Source organism: Canis lupus, chromosome 6 (assembly GCF_011100685.1).
Source record: "Canis lupus familiaris isolate Mischka breed German Shepherd chromosome 6, alternate assembly UU_Cfam_GSD_1.0, whole genome shotgun sequence".
Lineage (NCBI taxonomy): Eukaryota > Metazoa > Chordata > Mammalia > Carnivora > Canidae > Canis > Canis lupus.
In genome coordinates, this window is record NC_049227.1 from 64,666,836 (window position 1) to 64,694,647 (window position 27,812).

A 27,812-nucleotide genomic window follows, 5' to 3' on the forward strand; every position below is an offset into this window, starting at 1 on the left:
GAGGCTAGAAAAATCAAGAAGAGTCTCGTTGACCATGTTCAGATGGCTGGACTGACCATGAGGACAACTGAAGGGAAGTGAGGAAAGAGGCTGGGTGCTCAGTTCGTGTTTTAGAAAAGCCATCTGGCTACTGGGATGAGAATGGAGGGAAGGAAGTAGAACCACCTGGGAGGCTTCACAGCAATCTAGGTGAGAGATGGTGGTGACCCCATCTGGAGGACAGACAACGGCGGAGATAATGGGCAGAAAAAGGCAGGTTTGGTAGTTGACAGGACACGGTGCTGGTTTGGATAGGGTGGTGGGAGAGAGGATGGAGTCCAGGGTGATGCCTGCTTTCTGACTTGGGCTACTAACCGAGGCAGTGCAGCTAGAGATAACAGGATGAGGAACTGGTTTGCAGGGGAAGGTGATGAGTTCATTTCTGGATGTGGGAGGCTTGAAGTATCAGCAAATCAATCTTCTTCACTTTCTGGTATTTTCTAAAGATTATTTATTTATTAATTTAATCATTCATTCATTCATTCATTCATTCATCAGCGACACAGAGAGAGAGGCAGAGACACAGGCAGAGGGAGAAGCAGGCTCCATGCAGGGAGCCCCATGCGGGACTCGATGTGGGACTGGATCCCAGGTCTCCAGGATCAGGCCCTGGGCTGAAGGTGGTGCTAAACCCCTGAGCCACCCAGGCTGCCCCATTTTCTGGTATTTTCTAAAGAATGAGCTGCAGTGTCCCTGTGCAATAACTGGGGTAGACAAACTCACCTGACTGTCTACGTAGGAGCAATGGCATTCAGAAGTCATAAAAAGCTGACTTTCTGACGCTACTCCCGTACACCGAGCACAGATACATATGTGGGCTCTCAGCATTCATGCCCGATGCATTCAAACGGTCCTTTTGATAATTCTAGGTGGTTAAGAATTACAAACATAGAAAAGCTGGAGTGGCAGTGACTGCTAAGGAATCACTTCTCCGGCCCCCGCACCCGCTCTGCTTTTCTCTTCTTTTCCAGGGAAGATCAAGGCTTTGGTTGGGAAAGACCGAGAACTGCACTCAGGTGATTAGGACTCACTCCTGAGAATAGGGGAGGCTGTGGGAGCTCCCTGCAGACAAGGACTGTTGGGTTTCTTTATTTTTAAAAAATCATTTTGTTAAGATTTCATTCACATACCATACAATTCACACATTTATTTATTTAAATTTAAAAGTTATTTATTTATTTATTTATTTATTTATTTATTTATTTATTTATTTATAGTAAGCCTTTTGTTTTAATTCCAGTGAAGTTACCATACAGTGTTATGTTAGTTTCAGGTGTACAATACGGTGATTCAACAGTTCGATACGTTTCTGTGCTCATCATGATAAGTGTCCTCTTAATCCCCATCACCTCTGTAACCCATTCCCCCATCGACCTCCCCTCTGGTGACCACCAGTTTGTTCTTTATAGTTAAGAATCTATTTCTTAGTTTGTTTCTCTCTCTCTCTCTTTCTTTTTTCCCTCCTTTGCTCCTTTGTTTTGTTTTCACTTATATTGAATTCCAATATAAGTGAAATCATAGGGTATTTGTCTTTCTCTGACTGACTTATTTTACTTTCTAGCTCCATTCACGTCATTGCAAATGGCAAGATTTCATTCTTTTTATGGCTGAATTATATTCTTTATCCATTCATCAGTTGATGGACACTTGGGCTGCTTCCATAATTTGGTTATTGTAGATAATGTTGCAATAAACATTGGGATGCACGTATCCCTTTGAATTAGTATTTCTGTATTCTCTGAATAACTACCTATTAGGACAATTGCTGGATTATAGGGTAGCTCTATTTTTACCTTTTGAGGAACCTCTATACTGTTCTCTGCACCAGTGTGCATTCACATCAGCAGTGTAGGAGGCTCCCCCTCTCTCTGCATTCTCACCAGTGTACAATTCAGTGGCTTTTATTACTGTAGTCACTTTAAGAACATTCTCATTACCTCAGTAACAAATCCTTGATTCTTTAGCTATCACTTCTTTGTTCTCACTTTCCTCTAGCCTTAAGCAACCATTTATTTATTTTCCATCTCTGTAGATTACCCTACAGTAGACTTCAAATGGTTGGAATCTTATGTCATGGGATCTTTCGTGACCAGCCTCCTATTGAGCATAATGTTTTCGAAGTTCATCTATGCTGTAGATGTCTCAGTACTTTATATCTTTTTTATGGATAAATAATATTCCATAGTATGGAGGTGCCACATTTTGTTTATCTGTTTGTCTGTTGATAGGCATTTGGGTTGTTTCCACCCTTTGGCTATTATGAACAGTGCTGCTATAAACATCTGGGTATATAGTTACTGCTTTTTATTCATCTGTGTGGCTCTAGGCTTAGCATAAGGAAGCATGAGTTTTTCTGCCGCTGATACCAACTCAAAGATCATCCCTAAAGGCAGCCATGGTCTGTGGATCCCAGGCAGCCTTCCGATTCTAGGCACAGTTGTGAAGCAGGAACATTTATTTTTGTTTCTCAGTTCCTTGATGTATGTGTCCTTTTCTTGCCTCCCTTCCCGTTTCCTTTAGCACCCTACAAGTCGGGAGGAAACTTGATTGCTTTTAAGAACTGCTCTTTAGGCTGCCCGGATGTCTGCCACTCCAGCCCACTCTAATCCATGCTTGCCATTCTTTAAGGGGTAGCTGAACAGCTGATAAAGCCACATGGAAGTGTAAATGAGGCCTCCAACACAAAAATTCTTTTGCCTTTTCACAGAGGAGCAGAGGCCAAACGAATCTCTTATTGTAAGAAGAGAGGTTTTTTTTAGAATTTGAATTTGGAAGGATGCCTGGGTGGCTCAGTGGTTGAGCGCCTGCCTTCAGCTCAGGGCATGATCTCGGGGTCCTGGGATCAAGTCCCATGTCGGGCTCCCTGCAGGGAGTCGGCTTCTCCCTCTTCCTGTGTCTTTACCTCTTTCTGTGTGTCTTTCATGAATAAATAAAATCTTTTTTAAAAAAATTGAGTTTGGAGAGCTTCTAAGTTCTCTAGACTGCATCGAGAAACTCCTTTACCTTGTATTTCCCAAACCCTTTTCTTCTCAATCCTTGTAAAGTCTGAGACTTAAACCGTGAGGCATTACTTGGCATGAGTGCCTAAGTAAATTTTATTAAAAAAGTAAATACTCAAAAGTCATAGATCATGAATCTGGGAATGCAACCAAAGTCTTTTACTACTTCGAATAATTAATAAAATGAAAATTGGACCATAATGGACCATGTGTTTGTGTGCATGCCATTATGAAAGTTATGACCTACATCCTTTGGAGAATATCCCATTTACCAAGTGCCCATCAGTTTTGCCTGAATGTGAAGGAAGAATTAGCAGGATTCCTGAAAGTGTAACCTGTGTACCAACTGTATCCAGAATCACTTCGGGTGTCAATTCCAGGGGCCCCATTCCAGCTACTAAAGCAAAATCTCCTGGGGGATGCCACCCAGGGATCTGTCCTTTGAGCAAGCTCCTTGGATAATTCTTATAGACATTTGTGTCTTAGGGCCAAATATCAGGGCTTCAATTGCACACATGCTAGGTACGTAGAGGTTACTGTAATATTTTTCACCTAAACTTTGGAGAATGAAAGGAGGTACTATTAATCATCATGCGAAGAATGTACATGTAAATGAGGACTACCCTGGCAAAGCAGAATGCAAAATCGCTTTACAGATAAATAAAAAAATACCATCCTGTCCAAGTGAGAACTTCTTCTGCTGTCTGCCTCTACTTTTCCCATCCACCAGAGCCTTATTCTTAAAGCTTATTTCATAAGTACATGCTTACAGACTTCCTACTTATGTTGATTGCATGTCCCCCACATGCAGTCAACTTCATTGTGGTAGTCATTAGTGCTACGCCCTGCTTCTTCTTTTTGACATAGATGAGGCTGAAATTTCTGTCTGTCTTGTGGTTGGGTGTAGTCACGGATCTGCAATGGAAGGAGTTTTAAGTTATCATGGGAAACCCCATAAAGTTCCCCACCCTGGTAGTGCCAAAGCACTAGGGATATGAGAGGCATCTTTTCAATTCCGCCAAACCTGCTGTATTACTGAGCCTTATTTAGTGTTCAGTGTGCAGTATCCTGACATTAAGTGTCCAGTAGGACTCAGACGTGATCCTGAATTCTGAATTTGTTATCATAGAGGCCAAATGTAGTATCCAGTAGGATGTACAGGGTCAAGATCATACCTGTTTTCCCTCAAGTGACTCCCTCTTCCCCATATATGTAAAATTTATTTTTTTAAAAGATTTTATTTATTTATTCATGAGAGACAGAGAGACAGAGACAGAGACAGAGGCAGAGACATAGGCAGAGGAGAAGCGGGTTCCATGGCTCCATGCAGGGAGCCTGATGTGGGACTCGATCCTGGGACTCCAGGATCACGCCCTGGGCCAAAGGCCGGCGCTAAACCACTGAGCCACCCAGGCGTCCCCATATATGTAAAATTTATAGAGAACTTTCAGATACTCTCTTATTTGGTATTTGTATTAATTCCAATGGCTTCTGTGACAAATTGCCACAAACTTGGTGGCTTAAGAGCAACAGAAATAAGTTCTATCACTGTTCTGGAGGCCAGAAGTCTGACATCAGTATCACTGGGCTGACGTTGAGGTGTCAGCACGGTCACACTCCTTCTGAAGGTTGCAGGGGAGAATGTGTTCCTTGTTTCTTCCAGCTTCTGGTGGCTTCCAGCTCTTCTTATGGAACATCACTCTACTCTGAGGCCAGTATCTTCAAATCCCCCTGCCCCCATCTTCCTATAGCTCACTCTTCTCTGTATGTTTAATATGTCTCTGCCTCACTCTTAGGAGGATACATGCAATTGCACTCAGCCCCACCCCCACCCCTGCAGATTAATGGGAAAATCTCTCCATCTGAAGATCTTTTCTTGAATCACAATAGCAGAGACACTTTCTCTAAATAAGGCGATATTTACAGGTTCCCAGGATCAGGGCCTGATATCTTTTGGGCCACGATCAACTCATCACTACAATTAGCAAATCTTGGTGGGTGGTGAGAGCAGGCATGCATCCTCAACTTCATTTCACAGTCAAGGTTGAGGTGGAGATTCAGAGAATTTAAGTGACTTCCACAACATCATGAGACTGTCTGATGGCAGAAAAAGAACTGGAAATAACGGTGCAATTCCCTATAAGCTGTGCTGATTTCCAGAGGGAGTCCAGAGGATAGATGGCATGTAGTCCATCTCCTTGCTTCCCTGTGCACCATTGAACACTGTGCTTCAAAAGTTTCGCACAAAATATGACTCTTGGGGCTGACTTGCTGATGGAAATCTTAGTCTGGGTAGGACTTTCCTGGCATCTTTCAGAACCAGGAAAATGCCTAGTGTGGAAATCTAGGTCCAGCTGTGCCATTAATGAGTTGTGTGTGTGAGTTTGGGCAAGTTTCTATGACTTTCTGCTTTTAGATTCCTAATATTAAGACAAGGGGATTGGGCTAGGAGATAATATGTTCAAATATGGACATCACTAGATGCCCACAATGTGGTCACACTCCCTCTGAGTTCTCTGAGTTCTCTGAGTCCTCTGAGTCTATGCTAGACTAAGAACTTGGCTTATATTATTTCATACATTCCTCACAAACAACGTGATGAGAGGGGCATAATTATTATGCACATTTTACTGACAAGGCTTGAAAGATTGGACAATTTAACCAGAACCACACTGTAAGCCAATGGTGGACCCAAATGTGATCTACCTGTCTGACTCCAAAGTCTTCTGGCCCTCTATTCCCTCATTCTTGTCATATTCTCCATCTCAAGGACTGTGATACCGTCATGCCAGCATGGAATAGGGGTCTGGACCATACAATGGCTACGTACATAATATAACTCATGTGTCTCTGATATTTTCTGAGGATCTAGCTGATGGTTGACAGCCAGATGCAGGATAGTCCTTTATTCAGGAGATTGTGTGAGAGAGATGTGGTTCTGGGCAAAGCTGGGAATTTCCAGGGAAAAGGCCCTCGTGGGAAATTCACAGGAAGTAGAACTCTATGGAACAGAGGCAAATAATGGTCTACTTTTATAAGTTCCACAGCTTGTACTCAGCAAGCATTTGTGTCTGTTTGGTCTATAAAACCTACGTTATTTGTCTCTGTGACTTTTAGGCAGCTTTGTAGAACCATTGTATCTCAGGGCTAGAAGAAGCCCTGGGGGCAGGGTAGTCTCTCACCTTTACATTTTGTGTGTGAAGGAATGGAGGCATAATTAACGGAAATTCATTTATCCAGCAAACATGTCATGACAACCTGGGTTTCAGGTATAGTGTTAACAGCCAGGATACAGAAATGAAACAATACGATCCCTGTTCTAGAATCTCTGTGCCTAGTGGGTGAGGCAAGCTCAGAAGCATATCATTTCAATAAACATGGTAAATACTGCAATTGTGCTGAGAATTCTAGGGGATCCTGAGGGAGTCAGCAGAGACTGACGTTTGAGCTAGAAGAAGAAAGGGAAAAGACAAACCAGGCAAGGGAAACAGGATCCCGGATGGGTCTAGTGTTTTCAGAGAAGACTAGTGAGAAGTTTGTGATGGTTGGAATCTGAGGTGACACGAGAGGAGGTCACACGGGCTGGCGTGAGACTTGCCCAAAGTCAAATAACTTCTGGCCTGTTGCGATTGAAGCAGGAGTTTTAATGACATTTTCCTTCCACTGGGTCTATTTTGTGCACCTTGGTTTTACTAGGCCAGACTTGGCCTCCTTCACCGGGGACACGGGATCCCTTTCACATGCTGCAGAACTGCTCAGGGCATCCACCGGGTCTGCTGACCACATGGAATAGTTCTGTAATGTGTGGGAATCAGCTCAGGCTCTTGTATCTTATTTTGTTTCTGTTTCTAGCCTGCAGCCAAGTCAGAGCCCCTGCCCAGCATGGAGGCCTCAAGTTACACTGTGATCCTGAGAGTACCTAGTACATCTGTGTGTGCAGAGTTGAAAATGCCTTCTGAATAAAGTCATTGTTTTTTAATCACCAAAGAAGAATAAGTGAGTATTCAGAGATTTGCAACTGTTTCGTCTTCCAGAGAAAGAAAAGCACATACTGCTCTTTCTCCAGATTTCAAGATTGATCCGCTGCCCTTTTCATCTAGCTTCCAGGTTTTCCCTTAGAATTCACTGACCACAAGTTGGTTTCCCTATCCCCATGGTGCCTATGTATATTTGATGTACTTTTACTGGCTGGCTGAACAGTATGATGGAAATGAAGGTGAAGATCCACTGCTTAGTAGTGGTCCCAAGGCATTCCCTTGTCCCTTAAAATTGGTGGATCCTGCCAAATTCCTTTCCATTAATTATAATAACAATAATAACAAAAGCTTCTTGGGGGTCTCCTCTCTGCCTTTATAATGCAGTTCCTTCTCTCCTATATTCCCCTTAGGATATTTTCTCCTTAATGAGATGCAGTGATACATATTCTTCCTTGCTGTTTCTCTTCTGGCTGAAAGTGATTTTTTTGTACCTACAAAGGCCCCACAGTTTGAGTCCTGGGAGCCAAAAAAAAGATTCCTTAAAGAAGAAGGAAAGCAAATACTGAGGCTGAAACTGTGAACCCTGGAGAAATATTATTTTCTTCCTTTAGCACGTATTGATGGCATACTATATCCCGTGCTAGGTTTTGAGGGCATAAAGACAAATCAGTCTTATGTCATGAAGAAGTGAGCTGCATGCAGAAGGCTAATGAGTAAACTCACAGACACACAGAAAGGATGGGCATCCCCAAAGGGCTGGGGGAGGGGCCACAGAGCCTGGGTGGAGGGTGGGAGGACAAAGGGAATCCATTTCCACAGATATGCTGAGTTGCTTCTTAAATAATAGAATTGAATAAATACAGGTGGAAAATCAGGAAGAAGGGGAGGAGAGAAAACAAAGGAGGAAGAGGTGGCACGAAGGATGGTGGGATAGAAGGACACATAATTTACGAAGAACTGGGGGTCAGAAATGGGGGGTGGCATGCAAGAAAGAGCACATGCAAAATGATGCATAAGGGAGAGGATAAAGATCTGAACTCGTATTCCTGAGGGCCTACGAAGTAACCTTCCATATACCGCTACCTCACAAATGGTTGGTTGAGTGCCTGTGGTAGAGACTACTGTATCTAGCGGAGACCACTCTAGGCTGAGGACACGAAGTCACTTCTGAAGTCCTTAGAGCCACCTGATAAGGGAAGGAACTGCTGTTTGACTTTCCTCCTCTGGAGTTTGGTCCACACACGTCACAGCTGGCCTCACGTGCTTTTGCAGAAGCCCTTGTTGGGGGCATCCTTTACCAACAGGAAGGCCCAATAGCGGGATATGAATTAACAACCACATCCGCTAGGACTTTGAGGAAACTTTTGTCATGTGTGTGATTATAGGTAAGAAATTGAAGAAGGACAAAAGTGGCTCTTTAAAGGAGGGCGCTGGATGAGTGAAAAAGAGAAACCAAGGATGGAGGTTAAGGAAAGGAAGAAAGTAATTAGAGTTCAGTGAGCTAAAGATACAATTTAAAGACTTTTCAGGAAGGAGCCAAGGTGGGAATGGAAGGGATTAGATTGCAGGTTTTCTATGGGCTGGTGAAAGCTTTAGGGTAAATCAAAGGACTGTTACCAATTCAATAGAATTTTATATTATTTTAGGAATTGAGTAACGGTCTATCAGCTGGAAAGCCCAGGATCAAGAAGAGAATTCACAGACGGGGAATGTTCTGAGAGCCTCATATTTCCAAGAGCTTTGGCCCAGAAATATGTTGATGCTATAAGGGTCTCCTAGGGCTTCCTGACTTTTCAGTTGAGGAAACTGAGGCCAGAGAAATGGTGTTAATCCTACATGTGATTGTGCTCACTTCTAAGCAGAGACTTGATGATAAGCTTCAAACACTCAATTCAGCCCTCTTTCCAAGAATGGGAATTTCAGGCCAGAGCATGGGCTTCGGAAAGTGGTTGAGCACCAACCCTTCCTACCTCACAGACCAACCACAGAACATGGGGTACAGAGTCAGGGACCTGAATTGCAAAGAACGCTGGGAAGAGATATAGAAGTGTGACCCAGAACAGCAAGCACTAGGAAGAAATGGCATCACCACAGAAGACTGGGATGTGAAGAAAGGTCAAATGGTGGTAAGGATGAGGATGGAGAGACACGCAGGCGAGTAAAATGGCTGGACTATTGTTAGCAGATGTGTCAGAGAGACTCTTTAGCTTCGTGGAGAGTAAGTGCTCACATATATTTGGTTAAAATGTTTTTAAAAAAAAAATAAAATGTGGACCTTTTTTCAGGATAAGGCAGCATGTAGGGAGTAGGGAGGCGGTGGGCTTTGACCCGTGCCAACCCTGATTTGAACACCTGACTCTGACTCTTAGTGTTCCGTCAAGAAAACATGAGCCACCATGTTGTTCTGATAGAGATAATTTACTTCAGGAAAGCTGTGAAATATTGTTGAAAGATGGAAAAGCCTAAAAAGGAACACTGAGGAAACATAGATCCTTGGCCTGGGGGGACAAAGGGAAAAGGTGGTGCGGGGTGGGGGGAGGGAGGTAAAGGAGGGGGCTTGAGAACTTAGAAGTTTGAGGGGCCTCTGAGAAGGGACCTGCTCAGCCTGCACTGCGGCTGGCCCCCTGCAAAGCTGGGACTCAGACCAGACAGCAGGATGTACCACCTTCAGGGTTCTGATACTGGAATGAGGTTGCGATGGCACTGACTTGAGGAGTAAAGGGGAAAAACACACATATCAGAACCAATTACTGCTACTGGGAGCAACTATTGCCAGGGTGAGGAAGCATCTTTGGAAGGTGCCAGTGGGAACGGTAAGAGGGCAGTGACTGTGGACCTCATTCCTTCTCTAGTCCTCCCGACTCATTCTTGAGTCCCCTAATGGTAGAACTCAACAAAGAGCAACCTGAAATGGAAAAACAACAACAACAACAGCAACAGCAACAACAACAACAACAACAACAACAACAACAAAAACATGATTTGCAGAGTCTCAGTCCCAAGTTTGAAAAGGCAGACTCTAGCAGGGTGGGTTTGGTACCAAAAGGCTGTAGCTTACAATGAACAAGCCCCTCGGTAGCCCTGTGATCCCCATCTGCTTAGATCTCTGACCCTGGAAACTAGGCAACCTCCCTTGGTGCTGGTTCTGACCCTTTATCCCGCTGTTCCCTTTGTGGAAAAACTCCTCAGAATGATTGTCTGGCTTCAGTGTCTCCACTCTTCACTTCCCATTTGCTCTTGAGACTTTTCCGATTGGGTTCCCATCTACAATGTTCACTGGAACGAACCTGTTTTCCATTCCAGAAAGCTACTCTTCCTCCTGTTGTGATTCAGATTTTATCAGTGGGATGGTTTTAGGGGGACATTCTTGTAAAAGCTCACTGGTCTCTAAAGAAAAGCTGTAGAGGTCAGAAGGTCAGAAGTAAGACCTGACCAGGGAAGCTCGTGGAGGAAAAAAAATAAAAGATAAACCTGCCCACTTTCTATTTCACCCCATGTTTTTGGTTGGCAAAAAGTAAATAGATCATGTAGATAGAAAATATTCAAAATAACTCAGAATATTATCTGGAGGAGAATGTTAACAGTAGCCCTGGCTGTTCAAATGGCTCATTTTGGAAGCTGATTAGGGGCTCAGGGAAGTGAAGAAAAATCTGACTTTCTTTTTAGAAGGAAAGTATTAATGATGAAACTTGTCCTTCATTCTGCTCTCTTTCACTGACAATATCATCATCTCCTCACTCTCCAATTTATCAATGCAATTTAGGCGGCAGAGAAATCTGAATAGCCGTTCTGATTTCACAAATAACTGTTGTTAGGGGTGAACTCTACAGTTTCAATCTCTGGTCCAGAAAATCCCACCAGATCTGAGCAGCACTGAAGCTGCTTTTAATCCACAAATGATATTAATCTGAGCTCTGTTTTCATGGAACCAGAACTATAGATACATTCTTATAAGTAAATAGTTTGAATATAAGCTTTGAGAGTCTGGAGAAGATTTCTTTGGAAGAAGCTTTATAAACATCTTTTCTGCTAGAGCAATCCTCACCCACCTGCACTCCCTTAAATCTTCCTTCAATTCTTCTTCCTCTATTGTTGATTTAATACTACAGCTCAGATGTTTGTCCCAAATCTTGGAAAGCATATCCTGATCTTCATCATCTGTAGGAAATGAGGTTTAATGTTACAATTAAGCTACTATTGTGAACATGGAAGCAGCCTAAGTGTCTATCTTTGGATGAATGGATAAAGAGAATGTTATATATATATATATATATATAATAGGGAATATTAGTCAGCCATAAAAAAAGAAAATCTTGCTATTCGCAACAACAAGGATGAACCTTGAAGGCTTTCTGCCAAATGAAGTAAGTCAGACAGAGAAAGACAAATACTGTATAGTCTCACTTACGTGTTGAATCTAAATAAGAACAAGAACAAAAGAAAAAAACACACCCCTCTCCAAAACAAAACAGAAAACCAAATTCAGTGACAGAGAATAGATTGATGGTTGTGAGGGGCAGGGGCTGGAGGTGGGCAAGATGGGTGAAGGTGGTCAAAGGTGCAAACTTCCAGTTCAAAATAAATAAATTCTGGGGGCTTAATGTTCAACATGGCTACCATAATGAATAAGACTGTATTGTATATTTGAAAATTGCTAAGTGAGTAGATCTTAAATGTTCTCATCACAAGAAAAAAAATATGTGACTATGTGTGGTGATGCATGTTAACTAGACCTGTGGTGATCATTTCACAATATATACAAATAGTGAATCATTATGTTGTACCCCTGAAACTAATATAATGTTACATGTCAATTATATCCTGATAAAAATAAATAATGTTAAGAAAGAAACTGGACGATTGGAAGCACTTGGTAGATGTTTGTTTATCCTAGATATCAAGCTATAAAGCTGTGCACTAGTTTGTGTATCCACAGATGAATTTTAGAGAGAATTCAGGGAGAGATGCTGTTAGGCTCAGGGCATCACCCGGCACTTTCTGTTTTTATTCAGGTACTAGATAAGCTACCAAAAGGCTCTCCACACTGCAATAAAATTCAGGCCCATGGCCGCTTTGGAAAATGAGAGCATCAGCAGGGGTTCTGATGTCCTCATGGAGGTAAATGACTGTGGTAAGACACAAGTTTGAACATGAGCCAGTGGAACAGAATAGGAAAATGCATTTATTTCTTCTTGAGGCTATAGACACATAGACTTTAAAAAATAGGGCTGAAGTCTGGCCCATGAACCATCATCAGAGCAATGTCAACCATTACCAGTAAGAACTATATAGCAACCAGCCTTAAGTACCCCAGATTGAAAGCACCTTAAGTAATATGTAAGATCCATCTATTTCATCTTTTAATAATTTTGTCACAAACACTTCTATGGTGCTGTGCGGGCAACTAATACTTCCAATCTTTCAACAGTTACAGGGTAAATTATTTAATTGATGTTTTAATTTGGGTAGATGGAAATGTGATGTGTATAAGAACTTTTTTCATAAGACTCTCGAAAAAACAGTCTAGGATTGACTATAGTTATTTTGAAAGCCCTCTTGGGCAATATTCTTTGACCCCATTCCACAGATATTTTAATCTTGTCATTTTTGTTCAAGGACCAACAACGGCTCCCTATTGATCCTTATATTCGACACAAGCGTCTTCACCTACTGCCAATCGCTGAGCCCATCTTTCAAATCTAATTTTCATTCTAACTCAACATTAACACTCTAGTTTGTCAAGTTAACATGCTTCTTACTTCCTTAAAAGCCAATTACAAAATTAAAGAGTTTCTTTAGAAAGAACATCTGATTCACTGACTCCCTTATTTTCAGATAAAGACAGGCTGAGATTGGCTGACTCAGCTGGTTGGTTACTAACAGAGCAGGACTTGGGCCAAGTCACCTTATGCTACACTTGGTTATCATTCTCCCTGACTGTGCTGCCTCCTGACTCTCATTTTCACCTTTGTGCTACTGATCAAGAGTGACACTGCCCAAAATGCCCTCTACTTTCCTTTTAAGATGTATGTCTTTCCATTGTTCCAGGACTGGAACTGCTTCAAAACTCAACTTCTCTAGAACCCTTGTCTTTTAATCTCTCACACACCTTTATCTCATGTCAAAATCTCTCTCCACATCCCCCCATCCCCTCCTCCTGCTAATACTTCAATCACATCAAACTAATATGACTTTGGGTTATTCTAATTCCTAATATTATTATGTGATTTTTGGTTTTCTAATCATGAACTCCTTGATAGAGTCTTCTCCATCCCCACCTCCCATCCTGGTGCCAAACACAGTGGTTCTTCACAGTTCAATATCTATTGACAATAAAACAGAAGGGCAGGAGACAACTTGCCTCATCTTCTCTACATCATTGCTTTTAGAACATATAGAATTCTCTACTGATGCAGTGCCTTTTCAAAGCTGTCCATACTAGGCCAAATATATTCTATGTCAATTCTTCTTGGCCTTGGAGTGGTGACATGGTTTAAAGGCATATTGTAAGTTAACACTAATAATAGTTACAGCACTGACATTTGGAAATGATTCACATGTTTTTTTAAACAGAGAAAATTCAAAGTTATCTCTATAATATTACCCTTACCACTTATATTCTTTTTTTAAAAAAAGATTTTATTTATTTGAGACAGAGAGAGAGAGAGAGAGATAATGAGGAAATGTGGGGGAGTGCAAAGGAGAGGGAGAAGCAGCTTCCCTGGACACAGGGCTCCATCTCTGGACTCCAGGATCATGACCTGAGCTGAAGGCAGATGCTTAACCAACTGAGCCGCCCAGGTGGCTTTTTGATTTATATTTATATTCTTGAAAGTTTAGAAAGAGGTAGATTTACAGCTTAAGGTTAACCACCCTTATCAAAGGTAACGTGGCATAGCTCCACTGTGATTTACATTAATTTCTAATCCAGTTGGTTTACCATATTTCTCCATTCTTGGGAACATTTAGTCAGTCAAGAATAGTGAAGGGGCTGAGATTCCACGCATTTGCAAGCTACCAAGTTAGCCTGCCACAGTTTTACATGTGTCAACAGAAGACATGAGATCCCTGAGACAGAAAAAAAGAACAACAATTGCTTACAATTGTTTACAACAATAGCAGTAGCCAAAGTATTAGCATTCTAATGCTCTGTTTCCCATAGTACCATGTCACAAAGGTTAATTGACCCCGGTACACGTAGTGTGTTGTATTACAGAACATTGAAATTAGCAAATCCTAATGCTTTATAATGGGCTACATTGATCCATTGAGAACAAACCTACCCAACCTTTGCCCTCAAGAGAGATATTGTCAGTATAACCCCATCCTTGAAAAGGTAGTCCAAGCCAAAGGCCATCAATACCTCTACTCCTGAGATATGAAGAAAAAGAAGAGAATCATGGAGAATTGTCTCCCAACTAAGCTCATTGCGACCTTTGTTCCAAATACATGGCTCTTGTTCATAGATCAGAGCCATGGGGATGACAATGGTAGGCAACAAAGGCCACATGGATGATGTTATGGCCATAACAAGAAAAGAACTCTGGCAAAATCTTTGCAACTGAAAGGAAGGAGGCAAGTGATACTTTGCTTAGTTAAAGAGGCAAAAGAAAGGCAAATACAAATGAGTTGCTATGTATAAAGGCTTATTTCACTATGCAAATGAACAGGACCATGATCCATGGAGAATAAGTGTTAGTAATGAAGAGGAATGTTGGACTAACCCAGAGGGAGACCAGAAAGAACCTTGAGGAGAAATAAGGAAATGAAGTAAAGGACAGAGGGAAAAGATTGGGGCAGAGGTAAAGTGTCAATGGCTGAAAAAGCAAATAAAAAACTCATTAGCTCTCATTTTGCTTCCATCTTTCTCAAGGAGAATAATGCTTACAGTAGAATTGATTCTATCAGGGGTCAGCCTACCCAGGCCTATAGGCCACATCCTTCCTGCTGCTTACTTTTTATAAAAATAGTTTTACTATAACACAGCCACCACCACACTTAAAAAAATATTGTCTATGGCTGCTTTTGCATTACAGAGGCGGAACTGAGTAGTCACCGCAGAGACCGAATGTCCTCAAAATGTAAAATGCTTATTACCTGTCTTACTATAGTACAATTAGGTAACCTTTGACTAGATGAAACTACTCAGACGGATTTGAATCCTGAATGGTTTGGGCAAGGCTTTATGGCAAAAACCAATAACCACCCATATCTGTTCTCTTTTGGACACACAGCTAGGCCATTTTCCCAGGTTCCCATGTTGGTAAGGGAGGCAATTGAGCAAAAGTCGTGTGCCACTGTTTGGACTGGTTTATAAAACCTCTCTACGTAAGTGCGCCTTTCTTCTTCCCTCTTTTAGCCTCCTGGGACTTCAATATCCAGCATGACCTTATGAGCCACATTGAAGACGAGCCTGGCCTCCTGAGCTTCACTGTCATCCCAAACACTCACCTTGGACCGTCGAATTACAAAGAAATCGTCTTCTTGTTGACTATACTGTTGTTGACTATGCTGTTGAACCGTTGATATATATTAATTACAGATATAGATATTTTGATATATTAGTGAGACTTACCCTAATCCTAATTAAGAGAAGCATTTAGCCAAAATCCATTCTCAGTGTACCTGTGGGGATGTTTTTTTTTCTTCCCCCTAACATTTAATCTGACTATGGGGCATGGTTATTTGTCTTTGTTGTTGTTATTCTGTAGCATCCAAACAACCTTCCTTCTTTAAAGGGAAATCTCCAAAGAGATGGAATAAAAGACCCTGTCTTAGTCTATGGGCACCAAAGTGGGAACAATCTTTCCTTCCCCCATGTCTGGCAGCTAGCACAGGTTTGTGACCCCAGGTTGACCAATCGAATAACTTTACTACTTTGAATCTTGAACAAGTGGTCCAAAGATGTGAGGGTCCTCAGAGGTTTTCCATGGCACTGATGGTGTCAAGAATCTTATTGTGTGGCAGTGAATGGCCAGTGGTGATAAGTAGTGTTGCACCAGCAGTACCCTTCCTTCTCCTGGAATGTTCTTGACCATGTTTTGCTTCTGTTTTCCCTTTGCTTGACCGTGGTAGTAGAATCTCCTTTTCTGTATGTAACAAGTTATAGCAGGCACAGGAGGAATTTGTGTAAGACTGTGGACTTGGAAGGCAGAAGGGAAACAACAAACACTACTTTCAGAAAGTCTTCATGGCTAGATGCAGTAATGAAAGATGCTGACAGGTTCCAGGCGGCCCTTGCTCTATCTCCCACTTCCAACTCTTCTTCCCAACTACCGACCCTTTGACTAACAGCAGCCTCAGGACCATCGCCAATCATCTGGTGTGTGACCCACTGAAGTGGAACCCTGCTTCCTTAGATAATCCCACAAGCCTTGCAATCCCACTTTGATGGCTGAAGGTGCTTGATGGCTGACTCCTTTCTGATCCTCCTGCTTCGCATTGGATGCTCACTTCCTCAGCAACTCGTATAATTGTGTTTGGTCTAATTTCCATAATAAATCCTTCATCATAAAACACTCAATGGTTTTACTTCTAGCATCTCCCTGGTGATCTCTGAAAACCCACACGATTTACCACAGCCAACAAAGACTTCCGTGACTAAGGCTCTGACTCTCCAGTATCATCCTGTGAAGCCTGTGCTTTACACTGAGTTTCACTCTGGAACACTTTAGCCTCTGCATATCTTATGTAGTTTCACACCTCTGTGCTTTTTGCTCGTTCTGTTTTTCCCCTCAAAATGCACTTTTGTGCAGTTAATTTCTAATCATTCCTCAAGCTTAGGCCCAGGTTTTACCTCCTCTAAGAGTATCTGTCACCCTAGACCAGGTTAAGTGCCCCTCCCCTGTGCCTCCATTGTCCCCTCCATGATGTCCCTTTTACATTGTTTTGAACCCCCCTGTTGTCCCCTCCCTGGGCCGTATGTTTCATGGAACCTGAAGCTATGTCACATTCGTTTTTATATCCTTAGCGTCTGTACAGAGCCTAACTCAAAATGAGCTTCAAAAATGTTTGTTTAAGGTGAGCAGAACTGGCTAATCTAAATGAGTTTGGCTTGACATATTACCTCTTGGTAACCTCAGAAAACCTACACAATGCCAGACACCATGTATAATAGCAAGCAAATGGAGGCAAATATGGTTGTAATTTTTAAAGGAGAAAAAGATAGATGGTCCCAAACCTTAGATAACTGGGTGCTAAAGAAGCTTTTAGAATGGGATGGTACAGTGTTAGATCTTATTTTTATCTATCTATCTATCTATCATCTATCTATCTATCTATCTATCTATCATCTATTTATTTATTTATTTATTTATTTATTTATTTATTTATTTTTATTTAATTTATTTTTATTTTTATTTATTTCTTTTGTCACTAGTAACAGGACAGGGTCCCCAAGAAAATATTTGTTGGTTCACGGTCATTTATGGAACATATTCTTTGGGCCTGGCACTGTATTAGACACTGAGTATACAAAGGTGGCTCATCCTAGCCATGAAGAGATTTCAGGTATCCTGGGCTAACCCCACCTGAGCAGGCCTCTTAATAGGTACAGTAATAGCTGCCTTCATGACTAATGGAAAACTCTACCCTAGAGCTGGCGATTAATAGGTCAGAGTTTATCTAAAGATATATTTAAAGTAACACACACTGATATTTTTCCTTGTTTTATCTTTATCTACCTTTTTGTTAGTGACACATATCATGATAGTGGAGAGAGAGTTATACTGGTGGCTGAATCAAAGTTGGGAGGGATGGTAAATAGGGTCTACAACTCTTTGTGGTTGTAATAATAAAAATAAAATTCAGTAAGATGAACGCGGAGTTCTGCATATGAGCCGTAAGGTCCAGGGTTACTAGGTAGAGGTTACAGCAAGACACGTTTTAGTAGAAAGGAACTTTAACAGTCAGAGCCATTGTCCACCAATGGAACAGACAATCCTGAGAGAGGATGTGCTGCCCCCAGTAGAGCTTTCAAGCAAGGGCTGGAAACCCCCATGGCTGCAGTGAGCTTTCTCCATTGTACTGTGTCACACACCCTAGCCCCAATCACACGAAGAATCTTATTTGTCTGTTGTTGGGTCAAAGGATGCTCCCCACAGCTGCTGAGAATCTTGCTGCCTGGATAAAATAACAGGGCATATTTTACAGGAGCTATTAATATGGGCTCTACGTGTGTTGAGAGGCACAGGCCAACAGCTGGATGGAAACGGCAGGTTCTGGGCCAGATGAAACTCCGCTTTCAAGTTTTGCATGTTGTGCACACACACAGCAACACACACACATGTGCACGCACGCATGCACACAACCAGCTTGGGAATGTTAAACAGCTCCAGATTTATTTTTTAATATAAACTAAAATGTGGAGTGTAGCCTAGAGGTTTGGCAGAACCAGGGAGCCTGCTCCTTCCCCAATCCCCCCAGGCTGGGGACCTCGGGGCCCAGGCCTCCACGCTGCCGGAGGTGAAGGGCTTGGGGAGGCATGCCCGACTCCTGAGCCAGGTGACCCAGCAAGAAACCACAAAGCTGCCCAGGCCACCGCAGCATTTGGACGATCCCCCAAAGTGCCACCGCGCAACAGGGAGATCTTTCTTTTTTCAGAGAATTGATGCCCCTCGGTGAATTATTAAAACAAGAAGACTCTACCAAGAGTCTGCATAAAGTACAAATGTCTGTTTGTGCCATCCCTCGGCCATCATCGAGGTCACAGATTCACTCAAATCATGACCCAAAGGAAAAAGCAGCAGAAGGGGAACACCCTGCTTTGCAGCTTCCCGGATGCCGTCTTAGGGAAACAGGCAATATTTTAGGCAGGACTGCTGTTCTCAAGCTTTCAGTTTAAAATGATTAATAAGAGGATGTGGGAGGCAGGAGGAAGAGGTATCGTTTTCGCCTCTGCTGTTGTTCTGTGGTCGTCTCTGTGATGTTAGGAAAGACACTCCATCAGTCGGGGCCCCTGTTTATCAGCTAGCCCAAGACAAGCCACGGGATTTATTTTGTCAATGAGCCTTGTTGTCTTTCAGCAGCCCCCATTCCAGAGAGGAACAGTTACTACTTGGCTCTCGGAACCATGTCTGATAGCTAACTAATAGCTTGCAGCTTTTTATCCGTTTCCACATTTTCTGTCTCGCCCACATTTTTGAAGATTGAGGCTGAGTGAAATGTTTGCACTTGCTGAAAGTCTGAACTCAAACAAGGCATCAGGATTTTCTTGCTGGGACCAGAGACTGTCAAGCTAATTTGATAGGGTGCTATTTCAGAAATCAAAATACATCTGAACAGGTATTTTTAAGTCTTCATTGAAGACTTTCCTCATCTTTCTTCAACGGTCTTGATTCAATTAAACAAAAACAAAAACAAAACTCCACCTGGCTCCGACTCTGTCAAAGCCAGACTTATTATTACTGTAAAATGGTACAGCACTTGCCAGTTGTTCTTTGGTTCTCAAGCTGTTCAGCATCTGAGCACAAAAATGTATTGTTCTGCCCCAAATAACCTCTTTATGTTTTAAAGACTCAAAAGCAACATAATTAGCTTAAAGACTTTTACTCTTCACTTAATTGTGTATCAATTTTCGTCATTTTCAAAATAATGTCACAGTAAATCTGAAATGATATTATCAGGAGTTTGTTATTTGGGATCCCATGCTATATTTCAGTAATTATGCAAATTAATGAAGTAAGACAATCTTATTTAGAAGCAATTCACATGATAAATGGAAAATAAAACCCAAGAACATAGTTAAACTCAATTCTCATTTTTACAAGCTGTGTCTTATCGTATTACTGGACTGAAACACAGGCTTTCATTGTGAAATGCTGTATCTGTAACAAGTAAGATCATTATTAAAATTAAGCATTAAAGAGTATATTCTTTGCTCTTTATGCAGCTTGAGAGTATAATGTGTTTTTCAAATTGCTACCATATTGTTTCAGAAATGCTTATCAATGTGAAGTGTCATTCAATTTCATGGAGTCCATGAAATTGTAAACCAAACAAGAAAACAGATGCGTGATTGCAGCTCTTTTGAGTATTAACTTTCAAAAAGATGAGCCTTTCCGCCAAATTCCAAATATTGTTGTATTGTTTTAGATTACTCTCACTCCAGATAGCTGCTGTCTGTGACTAGGAGAAGCAGTAGGCACAGAAGTGGTGCCATGAGAATTCGCTTTCAGAACTATCAGACTTCTCTTGCCTCTGGAGACACATGCCTCTCCCTTTTGCTTCCATCTTCCAGAGCTCCCGACTGTCTCCTGGGCTCTTCCACCTATGATAACCGATGCCTAGCCAAGAAGATCCCATCACTTATTCCCCTCTCGTGCTTCCATACCCGTGATTCCAGGGGTACCTGCACTTACTATGTAGAGAATTAGAAACTCCTATATTGGAGGGATCCTCGCAGCCCCATAGGCCATTTTCTTTTTGTCACTGCAAAGACAGAAAGTTTACTCTTTTTCTGCTGTTGATGAGTATTTGTTTTGTTTTGTTTGAATGTTCTTGCTTTTGGTGAGCCAAAATCTGCTTCTCTGTACCTTTCAATCACTAACCTTAATTCGCCCTCTGGGGTAACACAGAACAAATCTAACTACCTTTTCTACTTGACAGCTTTTCAAATGTCTGCGGAGAGTAACCACATCTTTCCTTCGCCTTCTTCTAGTCAAGTTAATCATTCCTGGTTCTTTCATTTGTTCCTCATGTGATGTGGTTTCCAGATCCTGTCAAGCACTTCCCTTCTCCACAGCCCATCTTGGTCGCCCAACTTTGAACAAATTCTAGTTTCCCAATGCTATAAAAAAAAGGTATCGAAGACTGAAAATGACACTCCAAGAATTGGCTGGGACAACACATGACCTATAATTTGGTATTTACACTTCCCTTCATGAGGTTGACTAGATACACCAGCTTTCTTTCAGTTAACATTTTTTAGATCTACTGTGCCTAGGCATGACACTGGAGAGACGATAATGAACAAGAAAGACCCAGCCTATGCCCCTGAAGAACCTCTAATAGAGATCCACTCATGTAAACAAACAATTATCATATAGAGTGAACACACTCCATGTGATAGGCCCACGGATGAGGCACAGGAGCAAGAGGTTAACAGCAATTGACTCTGTGTGGCTTTGCAGAGGAAGTAGTACTGGGCAGAGATTTGATCCCTGACAAGCCAGATCTTTCCTTCTGATAGATTTTCAAATATAAGAGTGCGTTTTTTTTTTTTTTTTTCTGGCAACTGTCAAATGACAGACTGTTCATTTTTGAAGGAATTTCAGAGCTTCTTCTTCAGTGACTCTGGAACTTCAAAGCCACCTTCTCTGTGATGAGACCAGCACAGCCTTGGCATCTGTAATTCTCAAGGCAAGACACAGGTCTGCTGGTAGGTATAATTTTGTTACCTAAAAGGTCTAGAACTTACAGTTGAATGGTATTTTGGCTGCTACTAGCATATTGTTAGTGACCTTAGTCTTATTTTTCCAGAAGGTCATAGCAAAGATTCTAATCCACAAATTCAACCGTGTCATTAAGAGATACCTACTTCCATATGCCACTTTGGAAAAAAAAATGTACACATGAATTTATAGCAAAGATTTGTTACCACATTCTGGCCTGGTAATTTCTTACCCCAGGAATTGGATGGCTGTAAATAATTCCCTGCTCTTTTATGTAAGGTTGAAAGCAGAAATAAACAGCGTTAAAAACCAAACTTCACATACCGAATAAAACAAAGCAGAAAGTTGAGTTTAGTGCAAGGCTTTTGACCTGTAGGCTGGGAAATTCAAAGCTACAGGAGCAATGAGTGCTGGGTCATTTTCAGGCTAAGGAATTTTTTATGGGATAAGTGCAGAAGTTATTTAGCTTTTTCAGGTAATTGGTTATCTAGTGGGCTTCTTTCTTATTTGAATCAGGATAGCTAAATAGGTGAACAAGGATGTCCAGAGATGGTGTGAATGGATTTGGCATTTAGAGATGGGCTGGTATCTTCTGCTGATTTCTGAGAAGAGTGATAAATTCCTATAAGGTTAGGCTAGGTTTCCTTTAGACTCCTTTGTTGACCATCTCCATTTTGTCCCTGACATAAGTGACTCCACTTTAGTTTGGCTCTAAAACAGATAATCCTAACTTACCTCTATTGCAGGCCCTTCGTGGAAAACAGGAATCAATTCCACACACATTTTAGAATGTCACTCTTTGCTTTTTCCATTAAATCTCCAGGCCCTGACAGTGGTCTATTTTGCTCTCAGCCTATTTCATGGCTGCTTCCTGCTAATGGCTGAGGGTGGGTACCAAGGAAGGGCTGATGAGTGATGCGGTGATGGGGTATGGGGGCTAGAGAGGTAGGAAATTGGACAGAGGACTTAAAATTTCCTTAAGGGTAAATACGGCATATAAAAACATTTCTGAGGATTGAAGCCCAATTTATTTGGCAGGATCAGAAAAAAATTAGCTTATTCTGCTTGACAAGGTCTAGCCTATGTGAGACGCCATGAGAAAAAACATTGGCTGGCCACCTTTCCCACATATAGGTTACTTTCCCTTCTGTGTGTACTACTGCTAATAAAGTGTAGATGACCATATGGATCAAACAGAAGGGAATAAACCAAAACACCCAAGGAAATGCTTTATTTATGTTGCCATTTACCTCTGTAATCAGGGACATAGATCTCTTCTCATGTAAGGTTGAAATACAATTTCATCTTCTGTTGTTAGTCTCTGAGAGACTGGAGTTTTATGTCTCTGAGCTTTAATTCTTTAGCTTCAGAGGTGACCTTGATAGTGCCAGGTTCTTATTATGAAAATGCCTTAAATTTGTGCAACACTTTATGATTTAATAAAAACCCTGTACAGGATAATCTTTACACATTATCCTAATTTGAGTTAAATAGAAAGCTGTTATCTCTATTTTTCAGGAGAGGAAACTGAGGCTCAGAAGGGTTCAGAGTTGCTTCAAGGTCACCGGTGTGAGTTTTGGAGTTGTTGGTATATGCGAGTCTTTGCATTCTGCCTCCAGAACTTTCCCTACTGAACAGCACTGCCTCTAGTTGTAGTAGTGGTCATAGTCACTGTAATAGTGGTCACTGGTCATAGATCCCAGTGCATGTCGTATTGCAAGGGATCCTCACAGGGTCCCTCTAAGGAAGATTAGGCAGGCATTTACAAGGCATATTGTTTCCTTTGCTCAACAGACTAAAGTAGAAAGAATCATGCTTAATTAAAAGTCAAGGAAACCTTTTTTGATATCCAGAGTATTTTATTTGGCTTTCAAATCTCTAAGGCTCTTTCATACCAACATTCATACAGCATACTTGCTCTTTAGAGAAGTTCTTATTGTTGAGTGTAGGTGAGCAACTGTGGCTATTACCAGTTTTGATTACAGGAAAGAGATGCTACTAAATAAGAATTGACACTCTGTGGTCTCCGGGTAGGACTCCCGAATGAATGTTGGCTGGCAAAATATGAAGTCGCATTGTTAATCTTTCTTTTCTGCATCTTTCATGTCTACACTCTTCTATTTCTAATCACACTTAAACTTAGGCACCACCGGCAGCTGGTCACTTGTCTATACTTTGAGACAATCACTCATCATCAGATCGCTCTGGCTACCCCTGGATTTTTCCTGCTGTGATTGCCAGCTGCCCCCACCACATAAAGCTCTCCATAGAGCCATGCTTCATGGGCATGTCAAATGTGCAGTTGTACAGGACGTAATCCTTAGAAAGGTCTCACTCATGCTTGGTTGAATGATCCACTGTCACCAACTCCAAGTTCTTACTAATATTGAACAAGGGGCCCTGCATTTTCATTCTGTCCTGGGCCCCACAAATTAGGTATTAGCCCTGGCTCCCCAACTAACTTCACTGCAACATACACAGAGGTTCACATTTTTGTTCCTTTCATTTAGTTCAGAGATGTATACCTCCAAGAGACCAGAACCAGTCTTTGGCTAAATTTTATCTGAAGCTGAAAACATTTTCTAAAATACAAGAACTTCTAGTCATATTTTCTTTCTTATAAGAAAACAGAATTACACAGCTGTCTTTTAAAAAGTTCTTACACTAGAGACATCAGGTTCCTGTTTTATAAGAAAATGTTCTAATAAATAGATGTCTGTTTGACAGAGACAGAGAGAGAAGGAGACACAGAGAGAGGGTGAAAAAAAAAGAGAGAGGGAGTGAAAGGGAGAGAGGAGTCACCTGCAGACAGTTAGAAGTGAATTTCAGACTCCTGTACTTAGGGACTGAAAAGCTCAGAAAATAGGAATCAAATATAATGCTGTATATTAATCATATTGGAATTAAAATTTTTAAAAAAGAAAAAGCAATTGCATTTTTTATACATTCCTATGCTTTAAAAAAAAAAAACACACAAGCCGAGGAATAAAAAACTAAGCTAGAACTACATTGGAAGGAAATACTTAAAAAATTTAGTCTAGAGAATTGCCAAAATCCTGAAATTATTAATAGCATGTTTTGTTTTTTTTTTGTACAATTCTTGATTTTTTTCTTGTCAGTTGCTCCTAGTTAGTTACCAAGTTCTCAAAATTTACTTTAAACAAATTTACGTAATAACTCTATGGGCATATTTTACTACATCAGATTGTCCTGTTACTACAGGAATCTGATGATAGAATTAAATCTGATGATAGAATTAAAAATCCTAAACGTAGTGCCTGGTTATCTAGGTTCTTATCCATCTTTTGAATTAGAATTTACTTCTTACTTATCTCTGTAGGGCACAAAGAGAGGCATGAGATTGAAAAAAAAGAAAAGAAAGAAAAAGAAAAGAAAAGAAAAGAAAGAAAAGAAAAGAAAAGAAAAGAAAAGAAAAGGTGCGATCCCTCGCTCAAGAAATTTACTAGAAGCAGGGAAGAAATACACCAATAATTACAGTGCAGCATGAGAACAGGTAGATGGAAGGGCAGCCACGGTGTTGCCTTCAAGGGTGTGTCACTGAGGTCTTGAGTGAGAACAGAGAAGGCTCTTGAACAGCACAACTAAGGGAGCCATGACTTTCACCAGTTTTCAAAGTTATGAAAAATAAAAGAAAGTATCACACACTTGAATTCTGATTAAAATGGACTTTTCCTTTTGCTCAGAGTTTAGGGAGATCTGATAAGCACTGGTTTGTAAGATGCTTCTGGGAGGGCGATGGGGGGGTAGCATAGCGTATTAGCTCTCTCCTTGGATCTGTGACAGATATTAGTAACTAATAGGACTTAGAGTAAGTTGCCTAACCTCTCTATGCCATCATTTCCTTACATGTAAATGGGTTTAAGGAGAGTATTTATCTCATGTAGAGCTGCTGTGAGGATTAAAGGAATTCACATGCTTAGCAGAATAAAAGTGTAGTCAATATTAACATTATTATCGTCTTGACAGTTTCAAAGAAGTGTTCACACTTACAGGGATTTTCTTCATAAGCACAGATACAGAGTTTTCCTCTTTCATTCATCTTTTAAAGCTGAGTGTCTGGGAGGCAAATTAAAGGACATTTTCTTAATCGGTGGCATTGATTTTCACTTTCTCAACATACCATTGCTCATTTGTATTGAAACATAATAGTAAATGCTAAAAAAACTGTCAACCATTGGCTTGGTTACAGATAGAGTCCTGGAAAGAGGGCCAATAGTGGAGGAGGCCCTGGGCTTCACTGGGGTGGGGAACGGGGCCACGGCAGGGCATTTTCCATGGTTCCCATGTGAGTGAAAAGCATGAAGTCAGATCCTGGGAGCGCTCTGCACTTTCTAGACCAGTGGCCTTAGGCAAGTCATTAAGCAGCTCTGAGCCTCAGTTACAGATCTCAAAATGAAAAATGCAGTTTACAAAAAAAGAAAGAAAAAAAAAGGAAAGAAAGAAGAAAGCAAGCTTACCATGCTTTTTTTCACAGCATTATGTTGAGCTTTAAATGGAAAGGTGAGCATAAAAGTAAGGTGTAATTTGGCATTCAAACTTTAATTTTTATTTCTTTATTTGATCAAAACTAAGCTTGTATGTGAATAGTAAAATTATATTTATCTTTTCCTATGCTGAGTGTTCGGTTCTTCTCCCTGCTTATGTCCTAATCCTGGTCAGGGCTAATCCGGGTCAGTGCTCTGCTACCCAGGCAGCAGTTAGGATCACTTCAGGGGCTTTTAAGAAATGCAAATGTGTGGACTCCACCCCTAGATATCCCGATTTACGTCTTCCAAGTCCAGCTCAGTTACTGGCAATTACAGGACAGGAGATGAAATGGAAGATGTTATTTGCAAACCATTTACGAAAGAGGCAGAGTTGGAACATGGCTGCAACTCTTAACTAAAGAGGAATGAACCACTCATTCTGCTTAATCTTCTAAAGCACCATTTTAGCAGCATGACCTATGAACTGAAGCAGGTTTGGGGGGGAGACCTTCCCATCCTTAGAGTGTCGCTTTGGTGTCTCTTGTTTCACTTTTCCGAGCTGTCCTGAGAAAAGTGCTCATGTTTTCTCCATACTTAATTTCTATAGGAGAACACAAGGAATGTTCTATTAGTACTTGCGCATGAAGTCTTTTCCAATTTCTTATTGCCTGTTTTTTGTTTTGACTTAGAATCTCTTGATCTTTCTCGCCACTGACAAGAACTTTTGCTCTCTGAGATGTCTGTATGAAACTTTATTAATCCCCCTTGGGTAAAATTCTTTAGTGTGCCCCATATTTTCCATTCTGTGCACACTGCCCTCTTCTCCCCACCTGCTCTTCAGAGAGTGAGGCCCATGAAATTTCCTCTGGGTCCAGAGGTGGGCCAAGGGCAAACAGAGAGGTAATAAATGAGAGTTTTGTAAGCCCCAGTTCTGGCACTGGTCATCATCTTCCTTTATGAGAAATCCAGAGGCCATTTCCCAGGAAGGGATGGGGTCTCCTCAGGGTATAGACCCTTGGAAAGTGAAGAGTCAGCAATTTATTTCTGGATTTGGATGCCCAGGAAACCTGAGAGGCTTGCTTCAACCAACATGATTTGTCATCCAATGTAAACGGTGTTTTTCGTGGTCCCTGGTCTCCTGTTCTCTGAGAATGGCTATTCTCAGGAATATCTAGTTTGTGGCCAAAAGCAGGTCATTTTTGACTTATTAGGAGAAGAAGGAACTTGGGGGAAAAACAAACTGCCTCTGGAAGGGAGAAGAGTTGCTTCAAACTGTCAAAGTATTGGTGCTCATTGTAAAGGGTTTGGGAAATGAAAGAAGGCAGATAGAAGTAAAACCAGCTGAATATTTGCCAGCCAGAGAGAGTTGTTAGCACTTTGTGGCATTTTATAACTCCTTTTCCCTATGCATGTAGAACATTTTACAAAATTAGAAAATACTAACTATGAAGTTTGTATGCTATTTTCTACTTAACATATCTTATTAGCATTTTCCACATCAATAAGTATTGGCTAAAATTTGCACTTTTTTCCCCCTTAAGCAATCTCTACACCGAACACAGAGCTGGAACTCATGACCCTGAGATGAAGAGTTGCACGCTCTACCAACTGAGCCAGCCAGGTGCCTCTAAAATTTTCACTTTTAATGACTGTATAATCTTCTACTGTGTACATGCTCTTATTTTTAACTTTAAAAAAATCCCTTATTTTTTGGATATTTTGTGGTGTTCTGATTTAGTATAAATGAAATCTCAAATATATCTCTATACACAAACTTTTTATGGGTTTCTCATTAAAAAAAAATATATATATTCTACTAAATGGGACTCTTGAAAGGATTATGGACTCTTGGTACATGTTTCCAGATTGCATTAGGGAAAGGTTGTTCTTGCCTACACTTGACCAGTGGCACACAGAGCA

General features: G+C 41.2%; 1 long non-coding RNA gene across 2 annotated transcripts; it reads left to right on the forward strand.

Annotated features, from left to right (window-relative positions):
* The first annotated feature begins 889 nt into the window (after positions 1 to 889).
* Positions 890 to 27,564, forward strand: LOC119872367. 2 transcript variants are annotated; one of them, XR_005360445.1, is made up of 4 exons: positions 890 to 1,055; positions 6,891 to 7,034; positions 21,280 to 21,392; positions 27,434 to 27,564. It is a non-coding gene; the product is annotated as an uncharacterized LOC119872367 (long non-coding RNA). The 2 variants fall into 2 exon arrangements; XR_005360446.1 differs by lacking the exons at positions 21,280 to 21,392; positions 27,434 to 27,564 and adding an exon at positions 15,375 to 15,754.
* The last annotated feature ends 248 nt before the right edge of the window (positions 27,565 to 27,812 follow it).